Below are 27513 nucleotides of genomic sequence, written 5' to 3'. Positions count from 1 at the left end.
GGCCCATCAAGTCTATTCTGCCATTCATGACTGATTTTTCTCAACCCCCATTGTCTTGCCTTCTCCCAGTAACCCTTAAACTTTATTTTTCAATCAAGAACCAATTAATCTCTGCCTTAAATGACTTGGCTTCCACTGCTCTCTACAGTAGAGATGCCACAAATGGACCACACTCTGGCTAAATAAATTCCTCCTCAGCTCCATTTTAAAAGGACATCCCTTTATTCGGAGATTGTGCCCTCAGATCCTAGACTCCCAGTCTGCGTCGGGTAAGCACATCTTTCCCTCCCCCCGCCTCTGTTTTCCGCAGGGATCGCTCCCTACGTGACTCCCTTGTCCATTCGTCCCCCCCATCCCTCCCCACTGATCTCCCTCCCGGCATTTATCCTTATAAGCGGAACAAGTGCTACACATGCCCTTACACTTCCTCCCTTACCACCATTCAGGGTCCCAGACAGTCCTTCCAGGTGAGGCGACACTTCACCTGTGAGTCGGCTGGGGTGATATACTGCATCCGGTGCTCCCGATGTGGCCTTCTATATATGGCGAGACCCGACGCAGACTGGGAGACCGCTTTGCTGAACACCTATGCTCTGTCCACCAGAGAAAGCAGGATCTCCCAGTGGCCACACATTTTAATTCCACATCCCATTCCCATTCTGATATGTCTATCCACGGCCTCCTCTACTGTAAAGATGAAGCCACACTCAGATTGGAGGAACAACACCTTATATTCCGTCTGAGTAGCCTCCAACCTGATGGCATGAACATCGACTTCTCTAACTTCTGCTAATGCCCCACCTCCCCCTTGTACCCCATCCGTTATTTATTTTTATACACACATTCTTTCTCTCAATCTCCTTTTTCTCCCTCTGTCCATCTAACTATACCCCTTGCCCATCTTCTGGTTTTCCCACCCCCCCCTTGTCTTTCTCCCTGGGCCTCCAGTCCCATGATCCTCTCATATCCCCTTTGCCAATCATCTGTCCAGCTCTTGGCTCCATCCCTCCCCCTCCTGTCTTCTCCTATCATTTTGGATCTCCCCCTCCCCCTCCCACTTTCAAATCTCTTACTAACTCTTCCTTCAGTTAGTCCTGACGAAGGGTCTCGGCCTGAAACGTCGACTGTACCTCTTCCTAGAGATGCTGCCTGGCCTGCTAAGTTCACTACTGAGTTCGCTGGTTTGCTTTTGCTATGTACAGTGACACATAAATTGGGAGAAGGACTGAAAGGAAGATTTATTGCTGTTTCTGGTACGTAAATTAGGGTTAAGAAAAACTGACCCAGTCTTTCTTTTTTTTTAATGTTACCTCCATCACTAGAGTCACAGAGTGACACAGCACACAGGCACTTTGGCCTAATCAGGTCCTGACATTTTGTCATGTTCTTTATCCTCTTAAACATTATAACCCTCCTGGATATTTTCTTTTTGTTTCTCCTGCCTTGACCATGTACCTTTTAGCTTTCTTATATTAATCTAGAGATAGGTGAAGTTCCTTTAGATATCAACCACCAGTGACTCCAATAAAGAATTCATAAGATATGCAATACAGCAGTGAACATAGATTTGTACAGAATCCATCATGACAGGAAGCACGCAAAACAATATGTAGAGGTGGTAGATGAACATGAGATGGAAGGATATGCTGATATGATTATGATATTAGTGGGAGAAGCTCATGTAGCACATAATCACAGCATGAGGGCTAATATTCTGGGCAGTGTAAATAACTTGTAACAACATTTAAAAAAGTACTTGGATAAGACATAGGAGCAGAATTAGGCCATTCAGTCCATCGGGACTGCTCCACGATTCCATCCTGGGTGATTTATTATCCCTCTCAATCCCATTCTCATGCCTTCTCCCCATAACCTTTGACAGCCTGTCTAATCAAGAACCTATCAACCTCCTTTTTAATTATACTCAGTGACTTGGCCCCCACAGCCATCTGTGACAATGAATTTCACAGATTCACTACCCTCTGGCTAAAGAAATTCTTTCTCAATTATTCTAAATGGGCATCCCTCTCTGCTGGGGCTGTTCCCTCAGTTCCTAGAATCACCAACTATAGACAACAATCTCCCCACATCCACTCTATCCAGACCCTTCAATATTTGATAGGTTTCAATGAGATCCCCCCTCATTCTTCTAAGCTCCAGTAAGATCAGGTCCAGAGCCATCAAATGCTTCTCATATGTTAACCCTTTCATTCCTGGGATCATTCTCACGAACCTCCTCTGGACTATCTCCAATGCTAGCGTATTTTTTCCTTCATAAGGGGTCCAAAACTGCTCACAATACTCCAAATGCAATCTGACCAATGCCTTACAAAGCCTCAATGTTACATCCTTGCTCTTATATTTTAGTCTTTTCAAGATGAATGCTAACATAGCATTTGCCTTCCTTACCACCTGTAAATTAATCTTTAGAGGAATCCTGCACAGTAATCCTCAAGACACCTATCCCAACTCCCAAATACAGGAAAGGTTTAGAAGGATATGAGAGAAACAGTTAAAAGAAATCATAGGTGGGAGGGATGTGATAGCAAAGCATGAGAACAGAAGGCTGTATTAATCATCAGGGAGCTATTGGGAGAGAAAATAGGTGTCGATTGTCATTTTTTTTTTCAGAGCAAATAGGCCATTCCGCACAAATGGATAGCAATCTGGTGGAACGAGAGGAGACTGGGATCATTTGGTGATAGTGGGATGTCTCTGGTCTCTGCACACAGTCCCAAAGTTACTACTTTGGAAAGGATTACAGGTCCCGGTGAAGCAATAACCTTTGCAATAGTAATTCCCAGATATCAGAATTAATGAAATTCTAAATGTCTACACATGGTATGACTTCAGCAGAATATCACAATGGAGAGCTATTAATACCTTACCTAATGTCCTTGCCTTTATTATATTTAACTCTGGCAGATGGAAATTATTTTTAAAAACTAATGCCGGTTTCTTTCTAACACCTACACACAGAACACGGCCAAGACTAAAAAGAATTCACCTCAGCGACAAAATGTATGGGGGTGGTGCAGAGGAGCAGATGCTAGCAACGTAAAGGTAAATGCTGTGGCCAAGCCCTGGGCTTTAGGTTAGTGGATACAAGGTTAAGACGTGTCAAGCTAACTTCAAGCTGCCCTTTAAGGCGGAGGTGAGAGAGATGACAGAGAGCCAATCAACAACAGATATTATGATATGATTGGCATCAAAGAATTAAATAACCTTATCAACCATGTTGGTAAATTAGTTTATGATTGCCACATGCTCTGAAGTACAGTGAAATAAAGCTGATTTCTATGCCATTTGCGGGGACCATTTTATCATATCAGTACATTGAGGTTGTATAAGCAAAAAGCCAAAACAGAATGCAAAATATAGCATCGTAATGACAGAAAAAGTGCAGTGCTGGCAGACAGTAAGGTGCAAAGGTCATGACAAGGTAGATTGTAAGTTCTAGAGGCTATCTTATCGTACAAGAAGTCCGTTTAATAGTCTTGAAGCATCGAAATAGAAGCTGTCCTTGATCCTGATGGTGCGTGCTTTCAGGCGTTTGCACCTTCTGCCTAATGAGAGGGCGAAGAAGAGAGAATGTCTGGGATGGAAGGGGTCTTTTGTTATGCTGGCTGCTTTACTGAGGCAGTGATGAGTGGAGGCAGAGTGCATGGAGGACAGGTCGTTTTCTGGGATGTGCTGAGTTGGGTCCATAATTCTGCTGTTCCTTTGTGGCCGACAGGGGAAGTCAAAGCTAATGTAAAAGCAAAGGAGAAGGCATACAACAAAGCAACAATTAGTGGGAAGACGGAGGATTGGGGAACTTTTAAAAACCTACAGAGAGCAACTAAAAGAGTCATTAAGAGGGAAAAATTGATATATGAAAGCAAGCTAGCAAACAATATCAAAGTGGATATAAAAGCTTTTTCAAGTATGTAAAAATAAGAGATGAGAGTGGCTATAGGATCACTAGAAAATGAGGCTGGAAAATAATAACAGGGGACAAGGAGACAAGAACTGAATAAGTATTTTGCATCAGTCTTCACTGTGGAAGACACTAGCAGTGTGCCAGGCAATGAAGGGTGTGAGGGAAGAGAAGTAAGTGCAGTTACTATTACAAGGGAGAAAGTGCTCAAAATGCTGAAAGATCTAAACCTACACAAGTCACCCAGGCCAGATGAACAGGCCAGATGGTTTCTATCGTGTGCAGGTCAGTGGGACTAGGCAGAAAATGGTTCGGCACAGCCAAGAAGGGCCAAAAGGCCTGTTTCTGTGCTGTAGTTTCTAAGGTTTCTATGGTTTCTAACTGCACCCTAGGGTTCTGAAAGAGGTAGCTGTACAGATTGCGGAGGCATTAGTAATAATCTTTCAAAAATAATTGGACTCTGGCATGGTGCCAGAGGTCTATAAAATTGAAAATATCACTCCACTCTTTAAGGAAAAAGGAAGGTAGCAGAAAGAAAAATATAGACAAGATTGCCTGACCTCAGTGGTTGGGAAGATGGTGGAGTCAATTGTTAAGGATGAGGCTATGGAGTATTTGGTGACATAAGACAAGATAGGACAAAGTCAGCATGGTTTCCTGTTGGAATTCTTTGAGGAGATTACAAGTAGGATACATAAAGGTGGTACAGTGGATGTTGTATATTTGGACTTTCAGAAGACCTTTGTCAAGGTGCCACGCATGACGCTGCTTACCAAGTTAAGAGCCCATGGTATTACAGGAAAGTTACGAACATGGTTAGAGCATTGGCTGATTGGCAGGAATTGGCAAGTGGGAATAAAAGGATCCTTTCTGGTTGGCTGCCAGTGACTAGTAGTGTTCCGCAGGGCTCGGTGTTAGGACCTCTTCTACTTGTGCTGCATATATATGATTTAGATGATAGAACAGATGGCTTTGTTGCCAAGTTTGCAGATTATATGAAGTTTAGTGGAGGGGCAGGTAGTGTTGAGGAAACATGTAGGATGCAGAAGGACTTAGACAGATTAGGAGAATGAGCAAGGAAGTGGCAAATGAAATACAATGTTGGAAAATGCATGGACAAGCACTTTGAAGAAATAAATATGCAGACTATTTTCTAAATGGGGAGAGAAAATCCAAAAATCTGAGCTGCAAAGGAACTTGGGAGACCTTGTGCAGAACACTCTAAAAGTTAACTTGCAGGTTGAGTCAGTGGTGAGGAAGGCAAATGCAATGTTAGCATTCATTTCAAGAGATCTTGAATACAAGAGCATAAATATGATGCTGAGGCTTTATAAGGCACTGGTGAGGCCTCACCTTGGGTATTGTGAACAGTTTTGGGCTCCTCATCTAAGAAAATATGTGCTGGCATTGCAGAGGGTCCAGAGGAGGATCACAAGGATGATTCCAGAAATGAAAGGGTTATCATACAAGAAACGTTTCATAGCTCTGGGTCTGTACTAGCTGGAATTCAGAAGGATGAGAGGGGATCTCATTGAAACCTTTTGAATGTTGAAAGGCCTGGACATGGTAGATGTGGAAAGGATGTTTCCCATGGCAGGAGAGCCTAGGAGAAGGGGGCACAGGCTCAGGATAGAGAGGCTTCCATTTAAAACAGAGATGTGGAGAAATTTCTTTATCCAGAGGGTGGTGAATTTGTGAACTTTATTACCACAGGCAGCTGTGAAGGCCAGGTCATTGGGTGTATTTAAGCCAGAGTTGATAGGTTCTTGATTATACATGGCATCAAGGGTTATGGGCAGAAGGCCAGGGAGTGAATCTGAGGAGGAGGAAAAAAGGATCAGCCATGATTGAATGGTGGAGCAGACTCAATGGGCCAAGTGGCCTAATTCTGCTCCTATGCCTTATGGTCTTAGGATCTTGTATGTTAACATACTGGCAGAGACTTACTATACCAAACCTGAATCATAGTCAATGGGGAGAGCTACAATAGAAGTAAGCTTTGGGCACCTTTGAGACAATGGTCACTTTTACTTCAGGTTTCCTTGTGAGCAGGAAAAGCAGCAAAGTTCCTCCAACTTCTCCTAATCAACTTTTCCATCAGGCTAAGCACCACCTCACTCCATACAAGATTATTCACAGTCAAAGCTCAAACTGCACTGAAATCTGACAGCACATCCCATACCATGGGTCAAACACCTGCACTTTACCTGAGATTAGACCCTGTCCTTCAGTATTGGGCCATCCTTTGTGAGTGACTGCCCCCCACAGGCCCTGAGATCTGGCTTCTATCTCCACGGCAATGGATTGGACCCGCTGCCTGCAAGCCTGAGAGCAAGCCTTTTAATCAGCCTACCAGGATAAGGTCCCCAAATTCCTACTCTGCTCCAACATCTATCAACGGAGACAAAGAAGAGAGCAGATGCTGGAATCTGGACCAACACACATAGCGCTGGAGGAACTCAGCAGATCAGGCAACATCTGTGGAGTGAAAAGAACGGTTGAAGTTTTGGGTTAAGGCCCTTCATCTGGAGATATAATTTATAACTATCAATCTGTACAGTATCAGTAAGCTGTTTTTTTTGTTAATGAGGCACAAGCTGAGACATTCATCAGACTAAGCAACTCTTGTCCAGGTGAAGGATCTCAATCCAAATCATTGAAAAGGCATTTCCCTCTATTGACGTTGCCTGGCCTGTTGAGTTACTCCAGTGCACCATGTCTTGTCTTCTATCAACTCCCCACTTACTGCTGAGGTATGGGTGACATGAACACAGTGTCTCTCATCCAAAATCTGGGAAGTAACCCAAGATTCTGAGGCAGTTTGACCCCTAATCCTGGAAAATTATTTGTATGGTGTGGAGAAGTAGTTCTGGAGACAGAAGAGACTACAGATGCCGCAGTCCAGAGCAACACACTAAATACTGGAGGAAGTCAACATGCCAGTGAGGATCCATAAAGGTCAAGACCTTTTATCTCGATTAGCAGTGCTTGGTCTAATCAATTCCTCAAATTGTGGCTTACTGAAAAGACAACAGTTTATTGACAGATGCAACTTGATAGATATAAATTCTGCTTTTGAAATCAAATCTCCCTTACCTAACATGTCTGATCATGAGGAAACTTACTTCAAAATTGTCAGGTTAGGGCAGCAAGAAACACATTCATTTAGATCAGTACCTTTTTTTATGAGAGTTTACCAACAGCATATTTTTATATTCACTGAAGGAATGTGTGTGTCACAGGCTGAGCAGACATTTAATTGCCCATTTCTTGTTACTCTTGAGAAGGTGGTGTTGAGCTGTTTCCTTCAGCAGCTGCAGTCCTTGAGGGGTGGATGTTTGGAAGGGACTTCCAGGATGTTGACCCAACAATGATGAAGGCATGGCAATATATTTGGATAGAATGGTGTGTGGTTTGGGGGGCAACTTCCAAGTGGAGGGGCTCCCCATGCCTTTACTGCCCTTGTCCCTCTATATGGTAGGGATTGTGGAAAGGTACTGTCTGAGGAGCTTGGTGAGTTGCTGCAGTTCATCCTGTGAATGGTACAAAGTGTGTTAGGTACTCTGTACTAGGTACTCTACTGTGCAACAGTGGATGAGTGAATGGTTTGAGTAAGGTGCTTATCAATAAGTTGATAGGTCCTGTATGGTTTAGCCTGGTTATCTGGCCTGCCCAATGGATGTACAATCTGAAGTAATGCAAAAGCAATGCTAAAGGGACAATAATGGACTAACCATGACAGGTAGAATTAAGAGTGATTATCAAAGTATGTATATATATATCTATATATATATATCTCACTGTGTACTACCTTGAGATTTATCTTCTTGTTTGCATTTACAGAAAAATAAAGAAATACAATCAAATTTATGAAAAACTATGGATAAACAAAGACTGACAAACAACTGATGTGCAAAACAATTGTCCACCATTAAGGACCCTCTTCACCCAGGACATGCCCTTCTTCTCACTGCTACAATCAGGAAGGGGTATAGAAACCTAAAGTGACACACACAACATTTCAGGAAAAGCTTCTTCCCCACTGCCATTCAATTTCTGAATGAACATATATATACTTACTGTAATTGACAGTTTTTTCTCTCTATTATTATGTATTGCATTGTACCGTGGCCACAAATTTAACAAATTTCATGGCTTAAGCCAGTGATATAGTAAACTTGACTCTGATGTGGCAGCATCACAGGGAAGGGGGATGTGAACAGGGTGATTGCTTCAGAGTCTGATAACAATGGGAAAGAAGTTATTCTTGAGTCTGGTCGTCCAAGCTTCCAAGCTTCTGTATCTTCTCCCAGAGAGTGAAAAAGGGAATGACCATGGAGGCAGGCATCCTTAACGGCATCCTGATCTGTTAGCCGCTTGTTGGCAAATAGCTCTCTTTGAGACAATTGTCTGTGAAAAACTTGTTGAGCACAAATGTGGCTGTAATTGTGGGAATGGGGAGCAAATGTAACGTGCACATCTCAGATCAGAATAACAAATACTCCCTTTACCTCAGGCAGTGTCCGGAGAACACACTGCCATGGTGATCAGATCATTAAACTGACATGAAGCATCTCTAATGGTGACGAAGCAGCAGTGAAAAGAATATTTATTTTCTGAGGATGGAGAATTAGTTTTAATCAAACAGCAGCATTCACTCATCGACACATTTGAGGAGGTGCAAAGAATTCAATCTAGCAAAGCTCGGAGGTTTTCGAGGTCATTTGGTCCTGGTCCAGTCTAGTCCAGTCCAGAGCCCTTACCTGGAAGAAATAGTATGTCGTTCTTTGCTTCATTTCACCCTCAGAGAGTTTCTTACTTAGATACAGTGAAGAAAATTGCCTACCCCTTGGGAGATATGGCTAAAGTAATTTAAGATCCAAAAATCACTAATTCAGTAGTTTCTTCAAGTTGAACAAATATTATTCCTTCACTGATTCCATCAAAGTTTGTGAAAGTTACATTTCCCTTATCTTTCAGAGGGAAGCCAGCCTGACTAATACAAATGTGGTGGGTGATGTGTATTACATGCTTATAAATACTCTGAAACATACAAGTCAGTTGTTATTGATTGGAAGTGAACTCATCTAAATCTAGCTTCTTGTAACATTGAGGCAGGAATGTCAGAAGGAATGCACCTTCTTCCCCTCTGGGCAGTCTTTCTGCTTTGTTTAAGATGCACTGATGTCTGAGTTATTTATCATGATCGTGGCAAACACCGAAATTTAAATTTCACTGATTCTAAATGGTCACAAACAGGAAAAAATTAATTGTCTCTGGGTCTCACTGAGAGGGTGGTGAAGCACAAACACATATCGTTCTTACCCTCAGTAGCAACTTTATTAGGTACACCTGTGCACCTGCTTGTTAATGCAAATATATAATCAGCCATGATATGGCAGTAACTCAATGCATAAAAAGCATGCAGACATGGTCAAGGGGTTATGTTGTTATTTAGGCCAAGCAACAGAATGAGGAAGAAATGTGATCTAAGTGACTTTGACCATGGAGTGATTGTTGGTGCCAGGCAGGGTGGTTTGAGTATCTCAGAAACTGATGATATTGTGGGATTTTCACGCACCACCGCCTCTAGAGTTTACAGAGAAACTGTAAGGGACTGTAAGCGTCCAGTGAGGGACAGTTCTGTGTGAAAACTCCTTGTTATCGCAAAAGATCAGATGAGGGTGGGAAGACTATTTCAAGCTGACAGGAAGGCAACAGTAACTCAAATAAGCATTGATATGCAGAAGAGCGTCTCTTAATGCACAACACATCAAACCTGGAAGTGGATGGGCTACAGCATCAAAAGACCACTAGCATACACTCAGTTTGTGAGTGTATACTCAGTGTACAAAGCACTGGGATGAGCCCTGGAAGAGCCATAACATACAGGGCTATGGAGAAAGAGTGCGGTCAATCTACAGATATATTGGATTAATGCAGATGCTGGAACCTGGATCAACAAACAATCAGCTCGATGAACTCGGAGGGACAAGCAACATTTGTAAAGGGAGGTGAACAGATGAAAGTCGTCAGACCAAAGCATTGACTGTTGCATTTCCCTCTGCGGCTGCTGCCTGATCTGTTGAGTTCCTCCAATATCTTATTCCATTGTTCTTCCAGCAAAATGTTTGATGCTCCTAACTTACTGGGGAAAATGGCTTCCTCCTCAGGATGAAACTTCAGACAGAGGCCCTTCAGCCCATTCTGTCTGCACAAATCATCAATCGCCCATTTTTACACCAATCCTATGCTAGCCCATTCTATGACACTGCACTTCCATTGTAGCTGCTACATTTTATTCTGTATTGTTATTGTTTTACCTTGTTCTACCTCAGTGGTCTGTGTGATGATCTGATCTGTGTGAACAGTATGCAAGTCAAGCTTTTCACTGTATCTCGGTACATGGGACAATAATAAACCAATTTTAATGCCATTGCAGTTCTTCCCACATTCTTTCTGTGTTATCAGTTTCTAAGCATACATCCTTATCATGGGAGTGTTCATGTACAGGGCCATAATCTCACTTTATGAATGTTTTCCTATATTATTATATTGGAGCCTTGAGCCTAGCTTATTCACGCTCTTGATCTAGAATTACACACATATAATACCAGTCATCGTCTTATTTCACATGACTAAGAAAGATCTGGCAAATTTGCTTCTGATTCTGCAGAGAGAGCTTTTGCTATTTCCTTCTGATGGGTCTATGTGCACAAAAAGTTCAGTTTCCCATTATATCTCTTCTGAAGATGCTATAGCTGAATGCTAGCATTGCTTAGGATATTTATTAGCACCCCATCCATCACAGCCATCCATTCCCTCCTCTTTGGCACATTGTGATTGCAGTTAGCTACTTCGGATAGTTAGATTACTGCCATATAAAGTCAAAGTCAAGTTTATTGCTATATATACGAGCACAGTTCCCTAAAAATACTTACTTGCAGTAGCATCACAAACACATAGCATTATACAAGCAACATTCACAAAAAAACATAAACTAAATATAAATAATGCACAAGTTTTACAAGAAAAAACACAATTAGAACATAGAGAAACAAAGACTATTATAGTGCCAAGTAATCAATGTGGTCAGCATTGCTAAACTCTAGTTATTGAGGTTGTGATGGCTGGTTCAAGAATGGAATGGTTGAAGAGAAATGTATGCTCTTGAACCTGATGGTGTGAGACCCCAGGTTTCTGAAGCTCCAACCCAGATACACGAGGGTGCAATGAAATTCCTTGTTTATCGGAAGCTCACAGGGTAAACATCAAAAATATAACAACAAATAAAACTTCAAAACAATGCAACAGAATGGTACAGAGACAGTGGTGCAATCTGAAATGGTGCAAAGAGGAATTGTAAGGTGACAATAACGGGATAGCCAATGGAGGTAAAATGTGGTAGCACCAACAAGAAGGGGATATGAAAGCATGGAAACCATCTATAGAATGAACTACAATCTGTTTCAAGGCTACTCCAGCAGAATCAGAAATCTGATGGTGGAAGGGATGAAGCTGTTTCTAAAATGTTGATTGCGTCTCTTTAGGCTCCTGTTACTCCTCTCTGACGGTAGTTACAGGAAGAGGCCATGTCCTGGGTGGTAGCGAGGTTGGAGCCCATGACGGAACTGGCTGAAGGATGATTTATACTTGTGCGTCAAATCGATGCCGTAGGTACGGCGTAGCCGCAAACCCTACGCAGTGCCTACGTGGATCCCTACGCTGTAGCCTGACGCACACCTCTCCCAAAATGTAACTACGCGTCGCGGCAACGCAGACCGCAACAACTGTGATTGGTCCACTTGGTAGTATCACATTTCCTCCTACGCTGCAATAGCTTCCCATTGGGCGACTGAAGGGCAGGGAAGGAACTTTGGCTGCAATGCTTTCCAAAAAGCTTTACAGACCTCCGAAATTATAGAGGACACATTTCGCTTTTAAGAAAAAAGACGCTCGCTTTAAACTTGTTTACCCCGAGAAAAACTACCATGACCATGAAGCCTTGCACGAGCAGGTGTGTGCGCATGCGTGACGTGTGAATACATGACGTGCACATGCATGTACATGCCCAAATTGCAGAGCAATGCAGACACACCAACGCACAAGTATAAATGCTCACAATGGCGTAGGGTACAGCGTAAGCAGGTACGCACAAGTATAAATCAGCCTTAAGTTTGCAACCGTCTGTGGCTTTTTCCAATCCTGTGCAGTGACCGCTGCATACCAGACAGTGATGCAACCAGTCAGAATGCTCTCCACGTTATGTCTGTAGAGATTTGCGAGAATATTTGGTGACATACTCCTAATGAAACTCCTAATGAAATATAGCTGCTGGTGTGCCCTCTTTGTAATTGCATCAGTATGTTGGGCTCAGGTATGGTCTTCAGAGATGTACACATCCAAGAACTTGAAATTGATCACCCTTTCCACTGCTGATCTTTCAATGAGGACTGGTGTGTATTCATCTAACTTCCCTTCCTGAAGTTCACAACCAATTCCTTCGTCTTACTGACGCTGGGCTCAAGGTTGATGGTGCAACTCACCTCTTTATTACCATCTGAGATTCTGCTGAAATAGTTGTGACATTAGGGAATTTATAGGTGGCATTTGTGCTGTCCCTAGACACACAGTCATGGGTTTAGAAGGAGTAGTGCAGTGGGCCAAGCATGCATCTCTGAGGTGCCCTGGTGTTGAGTAGGTGTTATTTCCCAAATCTGTTATCTGTAGAGGGTCAAGGGCAGAAGGATATGTTAAAGCAGAAGAAGATTCCCATTCTTCACTTAGTTTGAAAATACCACTTTTCAGTCAATATTACAGGGTCCAAGCCAAGGACACTCTCCTCTACAGCTCTGACTCACAAAGATGAGTCATCACCTTCTCAAGAGCAACTAAGAATGGGAAATAAAGGTGCGTTTTGCTGTCGATGTCCACAACCAACAAATTCATAAAGGAAAATAAAGATAAGCATGTAACTATTATATTCATTCAAAGAATGTGTGGTTTGCAGCTCGAACCAGTATTTAATTGCTCTTGAAAAGGTGGTGGTGAGCTGCCTTCCTGTATCTGGAGTCTCTGCGGTACGAGTACACCTATCGTGCTGTTAGGCAGGGAGTTATTGACCTCGTGATGGTGAAGGAACAGCAATATACTGCATTTCTGAATCAGGGTGGTGTGTGGCATGTAGAACAACTTCAAAGTGGTGGTGTATCCGTGCCTCATCCTTCTAGTTGGTACAGGTGGAGGGTTTGGATGGTGCAAAGAAGGAGACTGTTGCGGATATCTCTCAGGTCTCTGGTTATGATTCAAACACCAGAAACCACAGGAGCTGGAATATAGGGCAACAGACAATGTACTGGAGGAGTTCAGCAAGTTGACCAGAACCTTTAGGATGGGCGGATTGTCGACAATTCCATTGATTTATTTATTTAGAATACAGTATGGAACAGGATCGTGTTCTAGGTTTCAGTCCCTATCACAACGAAGGAACAGTGATGTTTTCCATGTTGGTAATAGAGGAGAGCTCACAGAATGCTACGCCTGGAGCCAGAATAGACATGATGGGCCAAATGGACGTCCATATTCTACCATTCTATGGAGTGGATAGTGACATTCCCATGCACTTACTGTGTTTGATTGACATCACATCAATCATGCAATGTGTTTGCGAACCCTTTGGAGGGAGTCTTCTGCACAGTTGGAATAAAGCAGATTGGGGTAAGCAGATAATGCAGAACATACAGTGAATTTATTTCAAAAGTTAAATGCGACTAAAAGTATATTAAACAAGATATCTGAATAAAAACTGTCCAAGGGAAAAGTGGCAAAGAAAATTAAAATAATGATAGCCATATTTTTTCTGAAATTATGTTTTTAGATCTTAATTCATTCATCTTGTAAACATCACCCCAGTCAAGTGCTGTGCTATGTTAGGTAAGAAACACATGCAACGCGTGCCCAGAAGCTAGTGTCCAAGAGGAAATATATTTGGGACAACTCCAGAGATAACTATTGAGAACACAGTTAGAAATTAGAATATTATAAATTAATAATGTACACTGGTGTGTATTTAATTAGTTTTGAAACAAGACTGGTGCTTCAAAGGGGAGAGATTCTTTAAGGCTATCCAAATTAAGAAGGCATTTGACAAGTTGTTAACATGGAGATGAGTGAAACTCTCTCTAAATGGCGATCCCTCAAGCACAGAGCCCAAAACAACAATGAAGTAATCCAAGTAAAAGTTTGAGATGAAAAGCTTTAAGATGCAAAGGCAACTTTAATTATTGAATGTCAGAAATAGAGATTAGTGTCACCCCATGCCAGAGAGAAAGGAAGGGATTCAACCCAATACTACAGCTGTGAAAGCTGCAGACTGCAATTAATACGCTCGCATTTATAGACCTTACAGACTAGGCAGTCACAAAACTCAGTGTGAAAGAGTTGTGATTAACTCGGGTTCAAGGATGCGGAACACATTAAGTTGGCTACAAAGAATAAATTCAAGAGAATGGGAGTATTGATTTGAGAAGGCGAGCTGTCCAGCATTAACATTTAAAACAGATAAAAAGTGGATGGGATTGACCAGGACAGATGTTTAATTACGCATTTGGGTCAAAAGTGATACAGAGCAGAGCTTGGGGAAATCACCAGACCAAGTGAATGAATCTTTACATGTTCTAATTCAGCCCAAAGGATTAGAGGGAGGGGAAGGGGGAGTTAATTATAAGGGAGGGCACTGAAACAAAGAGTTCAAGTGGAAAATAGAGAGAAGCAGAAAATCAGTGCACTTAATTTTGCACTGATTTTTTTTTAGGTACCATTTCAATTCCAATGACTGATCGTATATCTTAACCATAGAAATGGTCTACTTGGTTTGATATCGAACCAACCTTGTAATTTAAGAGCACTTGCCTTTCTTTATCCTCAATTTCACTCAGATAAATTAATCCAGAAAGTTCAGAGCAAATTTGTACTTAAATCTATAAAAGGATGCAGGGAAATGAGTTTGGACCAGTTTGATCTATTACAGAGCAAGGGGCTAAATTGCTTCTTGTTGTTTAGTAGAATCAGAATCATGTTATAATCACTGACTTATGTCGTGAAATGTGTTGCTTTGCAGCAGCAGTCCAGTGCAATGTATAAAATATACAGTGAATTCCAGTTAAGTAGGACACATCAGAACCAGTACATTTTAGCCTAATTAGCCAAATTCTCATAGAAATAGTTAAAAAGATATAAAAAAGCTACCATTCAACTGAGTAACAAATTAAGTATTTAAATGAAATACAGAATAAATAGAACACTATTATAACTACTTCAGTAATATAAAACTATGTATTAGTTACTGATAATTATCAACAGAGGAATTCCTTCTATGTTCACTTACATGTTGTTCTGATTCACTATAAATGAACAAAATCAGTGCAGACACCTAGCTCAGATAGTGGACTGCCTTCAAACAGTGCTTCTGATAATCACATCCTCCAAATCGTCATTTTCATTGCAACTTTCAAGATGACTGTCAGTACTATCATATTCTTCATAGACCCTAACTTGTTGAAGTAGTGAAATCATTTTATTTTCACTCCTGGCCATTTCTGGCATTTGCAAGCCTGAGTGCTTGACAATGCAGTGAGCAAAAGAGTTCTGAATTGTCTTACTATTTATTACTCACCAACCATCAGTAACAAAAATCACTGCTTTTTTAACACAAACATGCAAGTGGCACTATTTAATAACTGTTCTGTCTAAGCAGAGTGTAGTGTCTAACGGCCACACGACATGCACACAAGTGACACAGGAAAATGTTCAGCAACAGTCTCCTGCCTCATTAAGTGACACGATGTCCCAAATAAACCAAGCTATCCTAGCTATTTTTTTGATTTGATTTTGTTTTTTAAAGGTTGTCCCAAATAAGCCAATGCCCCAATTAACCCATAGCCCAATTAACCGAAATCCACTGTACAATAATTTACAATAAGAAGTATCACAAAAAATTAAGTAGTGCTAAAAGAGTGCAAAGTAGCGAAGTCTGTTCATGGACCATTCAGAAATTGGACGGCTGAGGGGAAGAAGATATTGAGTGTGTGTCTTCAGGCTCCTGCACCTCCATCTTGATGGTAGTAATGAGAAAAGGGCATTTCTTGGGTGATGGAGGTCCCTAATGATGGATGTGTCTTTTTCAGACATCACTTTTTGAAGATGTCCTCAATGGTAGGGAGGGTTATGCCCATGATGGAAGTGGCCAAGTCTACAACCCCTCTACAGTTTTTTTCCTATCCAGTACATGGGCACCTTCATACCGGCCAGTGATGAAACAAGTTAAAATGCTCTCAATGGTACAACTGTAGAAATCGGCAAGAGTCTTTGGTGACATATCGAATCTCCTCTTACTCCTAAGGAAATATAGCCTTCTTTGTAATTGCTTCAATAAGTTGGGCCCAGGACGGATCTTCAAAGATGATGTACTGGAATGGGTTCACAGCTGGTATTGGTTACTCCTTCTTTGTCTGGATGTCCTCAAAGGTCTTATTCCACCTTCTGGGATGATGTAGTGAGTAGATACATTGTTTAGTAGAGCAATGGAGATGGTTGGGAGACAGAGATGGGACTACGTTCTTTTGACTCCCCTGAAGATCCAGTTAGGCTGGGTACAACTCTGTTTGCAGCTCAAGTTCACAAAATGGGTGCTGGTGCATGGAATCATGTTGTCTCCTTCCTTGCAACTAAGAAGATGACTTTTCAGCCCATTGATCCCTTGGTGGCTCTCAGTAAAGTTCTATTTCCCTCATTTACTTTCCTATAACCTATTCTCTCATATGCCCATAAACTGCCCAAATTTTCCTACCTACACTGCAGTGGCCAACTAACCTAGCAGTCGAAGGCACCAAGTATTAAATGCTGGGCAACTGGGATTAAAAAGTCAATAAATGATCCGTGCTGTCCTAATGCAGGGTTTCGACTTAAAACATCATCAGTTCCTTCCTTCCCACAGATGCTGCTCAGGCTGCTGAGTTTCGCCAGCAGAATGTTTGATGCCCCAGATTCCAGCAGCTGCCTTCTCTTGTGTCTTCCACTAACCTGCACTTTGTTGGGAGGTGGGAGGAAACCAGAGCACCCTGATGAAACCCACATGGTCACAGAGAGAAATGCAAACACCGCACAGACAGCGCTGGAGACCAGAATTCAACCCTGGCTGTTGGTGTTGTGAGACCGCACCTCCAAGTCCTCCAGTTATGACACAAACGTGTCTCCAGGTGCAGCAAAGTCATTGACTTCAGAATCAGAATCAAAGTCAGATTCTTTATCCCTGATATATGCACGTTCAAAGTCAGGTTCATTATCACTGAAAATTGTTATTTTGCAGCAGCAGTACAGTGCAAGACTTAAAAATTACAATAAGTTACAAGACTAAATAGTGTAAAAAAGGAAACAGACCATGCTATTCAATCATGGCAGTTTTATTTTCCCTTTCAACCCCATTTTCCTGCCTTTTCCCCATAACTTTTGACACCCTCATATTTCAAGAAACTATTAACCTATCAACATTGGTTTTAGAAATACCCTATGACTTGGCTTCCATGAATTCACATATTCACCTCTTTCTGGCTAAAGAAATTCCTCCTCACCTCTGTTCTAAAGGGACATCCTTTTATTTTTTTGCCCACTAGTCCTGGATTCTCCCACTATTGGAAACATCCTCTCCACATCCACTCTATATAAAGCTGTTCAAATCAAATCATGGGCTATTCAGGGGAAAAGCTGCTCCTCAATGACTGAGTGTGGGTCTTCAGGCTCCTGTATCTCCTCCCCGATGGAGCAGGACAATAGGAAATGTCCCAGGTGGTGAGACTATTTTTAATGATGCATGCCGCCTTTTTGAGGTACTGCCTCTTGAAGGTGACCTCGACGGGGGAGAGAGTTGTGCTTTTGATGGAACAGGTCGAGTCTACAATCCTCTGCAGCCACTTGTGGTCTTGTATAATGAAGCCTCCTTTTAGGGGCTAATACAACCAGTCAAAATGCTCTCCACCATACATCTATATAAATTTGCAAGAATCTTTGGTGAAAACCTAATTGTCTAAAACTCCTAACAACGTATAGCTGCTGGCATGACTTCTTCCTATTGTGTCAATATGTTGGGCCTGGGATAGATCTTCTGAGATGTTAACACCTAGGAACTTGAAGTAGCTCACCTTTCCACCTCTGACTCAAGGACAGGGTGTGTTCCCTTGTCTTCCTCTCCCTAAAGTACATGATTAGCTCATTGGTCTTAGAAGGAGGACAAATGAAATCTGCAACCTATTCAAGATTGTTTAATGTCATTTCCAGACCTTTTAATGTCATCACATGAATGACTAAGCAGAAGAAATAGTCCATAACCTATTTCTCCTCAGCCAAGGACATAGCCACTAGTGTTGCAACAAAAATCAGCAGTTCAGACCTTCAGAGAGCATTTGAAATGACTCTGGCTGAGATCAAGGGAGAACCCTCCTTCTCAGCAGAGCTCAGGGGAGGAGTCAATGCTACCCTGACGCAATGGCACAGCTGGTAGATCTGCTGGCTCACAGATCCAGTGACCCGTGTTCAATCCCGACCTCTGGTGTTTATGGAATATTGTACATGGAATGATCTATTAAAGGCAGTGGCTGAGTACAATATCAACATTCAAAACACAGACAGACACATGGATAGGAAAGTTTTAGAAGAATCCATCCAAAGTATGGGCAAATGAGACTAACTTCAGTGGGCGTCTTGTTCAGCATGGATCAGTTGGGCCGAAGCTTTACAACTTTATAACTCTATGTATGGTGCAGCCTGTACACTTACTGCCTGTGACCTCATGTGTTACTCCCCTGCGTGCCGGTATCTTCCTACATTCCAAATATATGCAGGCTTAAGATTTGCTTCATTTTGCATGAGTACATCGAAACATCATATGTCGCTTTGCATCAAAGTGCTGGAAGCAGCCCACAAGAATCGTCATGTTTGCAGTGCCAAAGTAGCATGCCAACAGCTTTACTTAACCCTAATTCATGTGACATTTCAGAATATGGGAATAGTCCAGAGAACCCAGGGGAAACCTACCCATAGACCCATAGAAAATAGGTGCAGGAGTAGGCCATTCGGCCCTTCGAGCCTGCACCGCCATTCAGTATGATCATGGCTGATCATCCAACTCAGAACCCTGTACCAGCCTTCCCTCCATACCCCCTGATCCCTTTAGTCACAGGGGCCATATCTAACTCCCTCTTAAATATAGCCAATGAACTGGCCTCAACTGTTTCCTGTGGCAGAGAATTCCACAGATTCACCACTCTCTGTGTGAAGAAGTTTTTCCTAATCTTGGTCCTAAAAGGCTTCCCCTTTATCCTCAAACTGTGACCCCTTGTTCTGGACTTCCCCAACATCGGGAACAATCTTCCTGCATCGAGCCTGTCCAATCCCTTTAGGATTTTATACGTTTCAATAAGATCCTCCCTCAATCTTCTAAATTCCAACGAATATAAGCCTAGTTGATCCAGTCTTTCATCATATGAAAGTCCTGCCATCCCAGGAATCAATCTGGTGAACCTTCTTTGTACTCCCTCTATGGCAAGGATGTCTTTCCTCAGATTAGGGGACCAAAACTGCACACAATACTCCAGGTGTGGTCTCACCAAGGCCTTGTACAACTGCAGTAGTACCTCCCTGCTCCTGTACTCAAATCCTCTTGCTATGAATGCCAGCATACCATTCACCTTTTTCACCGCCTCCTGTACCTGCATGCCCACTTTCAATGACTGGTGGATAATGACACCCAGGTCTTGTTGCACCTCCCCTTTTCCTAATCGGCCACCATTCAAATAATAATCTGTTTTCCTGTTTTTGCCACCAAAGTGGATAACCTCACATTTATCCACATTAAATTGCATCTGCCATGAATTTGCCCACTCACCTAACCTATCCAACTCACCCTGCATCCTCTTAGCATCCTCCTCACAGCTAACACTGCCGCCCAGCTTCATGTCATCTGCAAACTTGGAGATGCTGCATTTAATTCCCTCATCTAAGTCATTAATATATAGTGTAAACAACTGGGGTCCCAGCACTCAGCCTTGCGGTACCCCACTCGTCACTGCCTGCCATTCTGAAAAGGTCCCATTTATTCCCACACTTTGCTTCCTGTCTGCCAACCAATTCTCTATCCATATCAATATCTTACCCCCAATACCGTGTGCTTTAAGTTTGCACACTAATCTCCTGTGCGGGACCTTGTCAAAAGCCTTTTGAAAATCCAAATATACCACATCCACTGGTTCTCCCCTATCCACTCTACTAGTTGCATTCTCAAAAAGTTCTATGAGATTCATCAGACATGATTTTCCTTTCACAAATCCATGCTGACTTTGTCCAATGATTTCACCGCTTTCCAAATGTGCTGTTATCACATCTTTGATAATTGACTCTAGCATTTTCCCCACCACCGATGTTAGGCTAACCAGTCTATAATTCCCTGGTTTCTCTCTCCCTCCTTTTTTAAAAAGTGGGGTTACATTAGCCACCCTCCAATCCTCAGGAACTAGTCCAGAATCTAACGAGTTTTGAAAAATTATCACTCATGCATCCACTATTTCTTGGGCTACTTCCTTAAGCACTCTGGGATGCAGACCATCTGGCCCTGGGGATCTATCTGCCTTTAATCCCTTCAATTTACCTAACACCACTTCCCTACTAACATGTATTTCCCTCAGTTCCTCCATCTCACTGGACCCTCTGTCCCCTACTATTTCCGGAAGATTATTTATGTCCTCCTTAGTGAAGACAGAACCAAAGTAGTTATTCAATTGGTCTGCCATGTCCTTGCTCCCCATAATGAGTTCACCTGTTTCTCTCTGTAGGGGACCTACATTTGTCTTAACCAATCTTTTTCTTTTAACATATCTATAAAAGCTTTTACAGTCAGTTTTTATGTTCCCTGCCAGTTTTCTCTCATAATGAGGAACGTTTGTCCGCTCTTGGACTGTATTCCTTGGAGTTTAGAAGAATGAGGGGAGACCTCATAGAAACATTTCGAATGTTGAAAGCATGGACAGAGTGGATGTGGCAAAGTTGTTTCCCATGATGGGGGAGTCTAGTACGAGAGAGGGCATGACTTAAGGATTGAAGGGCGACAATTCAGAACAGAAATGCGAAGAAATTTTTTTAGTCAGAGGGTGGTGAATCTATGGAATTTGTTGCCACGGGCAGCAGTGGAGGCCAAGTCATTGGGTGTATTTAAGGCAGAGATTGATAGGTATCTGAGTAGCCAGGGCATGAAAGGTTATGGTGAGAAGGCGGGGGAGTTGGACTAAATAGGAGAATGGATCAGCTCATGATAAAATGGCGGAGCAGACTCGATGGGCCGAATGGCCTACTTCTGCTCCTTTGTCTTATGGTCTTATGGTCTTATAACCCTTTTTCCCTTTCCTAACTAAGCCCTTTGTCCTCCTCTACTGGACTCTGAATTTCTCCCAGTCCTCAGGTGAGCCACTTTTTCTGGCTAATTTGTATGCTTTTTCTTTGGAATTGATACTATCCCTAATTTCCCTTGTCAGCCATGGGTGCACTACCTTCTCTGATTTATTCTTTTGCCAAACTGGGATGAACAATTGTTGTAGTTCATCCATGCAACCTTTAAATGCTTGCCATTGCATATCCACCATCAATCCTTTAAGTGTCATTTGCCAGTCTATCTTAGCTAATTCACGTCTCAAACCTTCAAAGTTACCCTTCTTTAAGTTCAGAACCTTTGTTTCTGAATTAACCATGTCACTCTCCATCTTAATGAAGAATTCCACCATATTATGGTCACTCTTACCCAAGGGGCCTCCCACGACAAGATTGCTAATTAACCCTTCCTCATTGCTCAATACCCAGTCTAGAATAGCCTGCTCTCTAGTTGGTTCCTCGACATGTTGGTTCAAAAAACCATCCCGCGTACATTCCAAGAAATCCTCTTCCTCAGCACCCTTACCAATTTGGTTCACCCAATCTATATGTAGATTGAAGTCACCCATTATAACTGCTGTTCCTTTATTGCACGCTTTTCTAATTTCCTGTTTAATACCATCCCCAACCTCACTACTACTGTTAGGTGGCCTGTACACAACTCCCACCAGCGTTTTCTTAGTGTTATGCAACTCTACCCATATCGAATCCACATCCTCCCGGCTAACGTCCTTCCTTTCTATTGCGTTAATCTCCTCTCTAACCAGCAATGCTACCCCACCTCCTTTTCTTTCATGTCTATCCCTCCTGAATATTGAATATCCCTGAATGTTGAGCTCCCATCCTTGGTCACCCTGGAGCCATGTTTTTGTGATGCTAACTATATCATATTCATTAACAACAATCTGCACGTTTAATTCATCCACCTTGTTACGAATGCTCCTTGCATTGACACACAAAGTCTTCAGGCTCACTTTTACAACACTCTTAGCCCTTATACAATTATGTTGAAAAGTGTCCCTTTTTGAATTTTGCCCTGGATTTGCCGGCCTGCCACTTTTACTTTTCACCTTACTACTTTTTGCTTCTACCCTCATTTTACACCCCTCTGTCTCTCTGCACTTGTTCCCATCTCCCTGTTGTGAACTAACCTCCTCTCTCCTAGTCGCTTTAATTTGATTCCCACCCCCCAACCATTCTAGTTTAAAGTCACCTCAGTAGCCCTCGCAAATCTCCCCGCCAGGATATTGGTCCCCCTAGGATTCAAGTGTAACCCGTCCTTTTTGTACAGGTCACACCTGTGCCAGAAGAGGTCCCAATGATCCAAAAACTTGAATCCCTGCCCCCACTCCAATCCCTCAGCCACGCATTTATCCTCCACCTCATTGCATTCCTACTCTCACTGTCGCATGGCACAGGCAGTAATCCCGAGATTACTACCTTTGCAGTCTTTTTTCTCAACTCCCTTCCTAACTCCCTATATTCTCCTTTCAGGACCTCTTCCCTTTTCCTACCTATGTCATTGGTACCTATATGTACCATGACCTTTGGCTCCTCACCCTCCCACTTCAGGATATCCTGGACACGATCAGAAGTATCCCGGATCCTGGCACCAAGGAGGCAAACTACCATCCGGGTCTCTGGACGGCGTCCACAGAATCGCCTATCTGACCCCCTTACTATCGAGTCCCCTAGTACAACTGCCCTCCTCTTCCTTTCCCTACCCTACTGAGCTACAGGGCCGGACTCTGTGCCGGAGGCACGGCCACTGTCGCTTACCCCAGGTAAGCTGTCCCCCCCAACAGTACTCAAACAGGAGTACCTATAGTCAAGGGGCACAGCCACTGGCGCACTCTCTATTACCTGACTCTTCCCCTTTCCCCATCTAACCGTGACCCACTTGTCTGCCTCCCGTGGCCCCAGTGTGACCACCTGCCTGTAACTCCTCTCTATCACCTCCTCACTCTCCCTGACCAGACAAAGGTCATCGAGCTGCAGCTCCAGTTCCGTAACGCGGTCCCTTAGGAGCTGCATCTCGGCGCACCTGGCGCAGATGTGGACGTCCGGGAGGCTTGGAGACTCCAGGGCCTCCCACTTCCGGCACCGAGAACAACAAGCTGCCCTCACACTCATATGGCCCCTCTCCTCAAATAACAACAAAAAATGAATACCAAACCCTCTTTGCCTCGCCCGTTTCCGCCTAAGCCTGTTGAGCCGAAGCCCTTAAGTCTTCACTCTGCTCCCGGCTCACTCCACCGCCCGCAAACTACGCTGCCTGTTGTATAAGGCTCTGTTCCTTTTAAATCTTCCGCGCTTCACTGCCCGATGTCACACGCCTGCGCAGTCCCGCCTCTCTGAACGCAGATGGAAAAAAAAACAAAAAATTCAAAAATGGCTTCCTCCGCACTCCCACTTCGATTCTCAGACTTCCTTCTCCAAATGGTCACGCAGAGAACCTCACTACAGACAGCAGCAGGAATTGAACCCCAATCTTACAGCTGCTGTGGTAAAGCATTAAGCTAACCGTTACATTAACATGCTGCCTTAATTAGTAGGTTAATTGCTTAATTGTCCCTTTTGTGCACCTTGGCACACCACACTTTGAGTATTGTTAGCAGTTTTGGGCCCCTTATCAAGAAAGGATGTGCTGGCATGGGAGAAAGTCTGGAGGAGGTTCTCAAGAATGTTTCCGGGAATGAAAGGGTTAACATATAAGGAGCATGTGGACTAGATACAGTGGGCATGGGGAGGATATTTCCAACAGTGGGGAAGTCTAGGACCAGAAGGTACAGCCTCAGATTAGAAGATTTAGAATAGAGATGAGGAAGAAGTTCTTAAGCCAGTGTGTTATGAATCTGTGGAATTCATTACCACAGAATTGCGGAGGCCAAGTCATTGGGTACATATAAAGGGGAAGTTCATAGGTTTGTGATTAGTAAGGTTGTGGGGAGAGGACAGAAGAAATGGTGTTGAGAAGGATAATAAATCAGTCATGATGGAAGGGCAGAGCAGACCAGATGGGCCAAATGGCCTAATTCTGCTCCAATAGTTTACATTGTATGGTCTTGGCTGCTATTAACACATAAAACATAGAAATCTACAGCACATTACAGGCCCTGCAGACCACCATGTTGTGCTGACCATGTAACCTACTGAAGAAACTGCCTAGAATTTCCGTACCGCATAGCCCTCTATTTACCTAAGCTCCAAAACCTATTGCCCCTTGTGTGTAAGTGAGAGGTAGAATGGGGGAGTGTTAATGGGACTGTGGGGAGAAGAAAACAGAATTGGTTTAAATCACACTTGCTGGTCAGTACAGATTCAGTTGGTTGAAGAACCTCTATCTTTGCTGCATGCCTCTATAACACAGATGTTTTGGGGTGTGGGTGTATTTACAACTAAAAAAGAACCAAAAAAATGCCAGCAGTAAGTTGTCAGGTGGAAAAGGGTACCTCTAAATCATCAAAGATATAGAAATAGTGCAGAGGATACCCACCTGCAATCAAAGATTTGGAGATGAAACACATCAGATCCTGCCTGAGAAGTAACTTGGATCCAATCCTGTTTGCCTGTCGGCACAACACGTCCACAGCAGATGCCATTTCATTGGCTCTTCACTCAACCCTGGATCATCTGGGCAGCAAGCATGCTTTTTACATCAGAATACTTTTTACTGACTACAGCTCGGCATTCAATGCTATAATCCACTCAAAACTAATCAATAAGCTTCAAGACCTAGGCCTCAGAATCTCCTTGTGTAATTGGATTTCCTCACTTGCAGACCCTAGTCAGTTCAGATTGGCAACAGCCATCTCCTCCACAATCTCCATCAGCACAGGTGCACATTAAGGCTGTGTGTTTTGCCCCCTGTTCAACTCGTTTTATTCTTATGGCTGTGCGGCTAAGCACAGCTCCAATGCAATATTTAAGTCTGCAGATGACACTACTGCCTTTGGCCGAATCAAAGGTGATAATGAGTCAGCATATAGGAAGGAAATTGAAAATCTGCCTGAGCGGTACCACAGCAACCTCTTACTCAGTGTCAACATGACCAAGGAGCTGAGTTAATTTTAAAGAAACAGAGGACTTTATTTTCCTCAGTGCTATCATTTCTGAATCTGTCCTGGGCCCAGCACTTAAGAGCAATTATAAAGAATGTACAGAGCACTTCTACTTCCTTAAAAGTTTGCAAAGATTTGGCATGACATCTAAAGCTTTGACAAACATCTGTAATGTGTGGTGGAGAGAACACTGAGTGGCCGCATCACGGCCTGGTATGAGAACACCAAAGCCCTTGAATGGAAAATCCTCCAACAAGTGATGGCTACGGGCCAGTCCTTCACAGGTAAAGCCGTCTTCACTAATGAGCACATCTACATGAAATGCTGCCACAGGAAAGCAGCATCCACCATCAGGGAAGCCCACCACCCAGGACATGCTCTCTTCTCACTGCCGTCATCAGGAAGAAGGTACAGGAGCCTCCAGGCTCACACCACCAAGTTCAGGGACAATTATTATCCCTCAATCATCAGGCTCTTAAACCAGTGGGGATATCTTCATTCAACTTCACTTACCCCATCACTGAACAGTTCCCACAACTCACTTTCAAGGACTCTAGATCTCACGTTCTTGATATTTATTGCTTATTTATCTATTATTATTACCTTAGACCATAAGACATAGGAACAGAATTAGGCCATTTGGCCCATCGAGTCTGCTCCTGTATTCAATCATTGGTGATCCTTTTTTCCCTGCCTCAGCCCCTTTCCCTGGCTTTCTCCCCATAATCTTTGATGCTGTGTACAAACAAGAACCTATCAATCTCTGCCTTAAATACACCCAATGAACTGGCCTCCACAGCAGCATGTGGTAGCAAATTCCACGAAATCACCACCCTCTTGCTCAAAGAATTTCTCCACATCTCTGTTTTAAATGGACGCTCCTCTATCCTGAGATTGTGCCCTCTTGTTCTAGACTCCCCCACAGTGGGAAATATCCTTTCCACATCTACATGGTCTAGGCCTTTCAACATTTGAATAGTTTCAGTAAGATCCCGCCCCCCATCCTTGTAAATTCCAGTGAGTACAGACACAGAGCTATCAAACGTTCCTCATATAATAACTCTTTCATTTCCGGAATCATCCTTATGAACCTCCTGTGAACCCTCTTCAATGCCAGCACATCTTTTCTTAGATGTGAAGCCCAAAACTGTTCACAATACTCAAGGTGAGGCCTCACCAGTGCCTTATAAAGCCTCAACATCACATCCCTGCTCTTGTATTCTAGACCTCTTGAAATGAATACTAACATTGCATTTGCCTTCCTCACCACGGACTCAACCTTTAGGGTGCTCTGCACAAGGGCTTCTAAGATTTTTGGATTTTCTCCCCATTTAGAAAATAGTCTGCATATTTATTTCTATTACCAAAGTGCATGACCATGCATTTTCCAATATTTCATTTCGTTCTCCACTTTCTTGCCCATTCTCCCAATCTGTCTAAGTCTTTCTGCAGCCTACATATCTCTACAACAGTATCTGCCCTCCACTAATCTTCATATCATCTGCAAATTTGGCAACACATCTATTCCACCATCTAAATCATTGGTATACAACATAAAAAGAAACGATCCCAACACCGACCACTGTGGAACACCACTAGTCACTGGCAGGCAACCAGAAAAAGACTATTTTATTCCCACTCACTGCCTCCTACCAATTAGTCAATGTTCTAACCGTGACAGTAATTTTCCTGTGATAACATGGGCTCTTAACTTGGTAAGCAGCTTCATGTGTGGCACCTTGTCAAGGGCTTCCTGTAAGTTCAAATATACAACATCCACTGCATCCCCTTTATCTATCCTACCTGTAATCTCCTCAAAGAATTCCAACAGGTTCATCAGGTTTCATAAGGAAAGCATGATGACTTTGTCCTATCTTGTCCTGTGTCACCAAGTACTCCATAATCTGATCCTTAACAATTGACTCCAACATCTTCCCAACTACTGAGGTCAGGCTATCTCATCTATAATTTCCTTTCTGCTGCCTTCCCCCTTTTTTAAAGAGTGGAGTGACATTTTCAATTTTCCAGAATTCTGGCGCTATGCCAGAGTCCAATGATTTTTGA

At 42.9% G+C, this 27513-nt stretch overlaps 1 long non-coding RNA gene across 1 annotated transcript in view; it reads right to left on the bottom strand.

The window, feature by feature from the left end:
* The window catches only part of LOC134358256 (uncharacterized), a 44510-nt gene extending 19440 nt beyond the window's left edge, over positions 1-25070 (bottom strand). Inside the window, exon 1 of the long non-coding RNA XR_010020842.1 lies at positions 24885-25070. This is a non-coding gene — a long non-coding RNA (uncharacterized LOC134358256). The remainder of the gene's footprint in view (positions 1-24884) is intronic.
* Positions 25071-27513: the final 2443 nt, after the last annotated feature.

The sequence above is a fragment of the Mobula hypostoma genome, chromosome 18 (genome assembly GCF_963921235.1).
Source record: "Mobula hypostoma chromosome 18, sMobHyp1.1, whole genome shotgun sequence".
NCBI lineage: Eukaryota > Metazoa > Chordata > Chondrichthyes > Myliobatiformes > Myliobatidae > Mobula > Mobula hypostoma.
The sequence above is the reverse complement of the archived record's forward strand: the minus strand, read 5'-3'. Positions and strand labels throughout refer to the sequence as shown.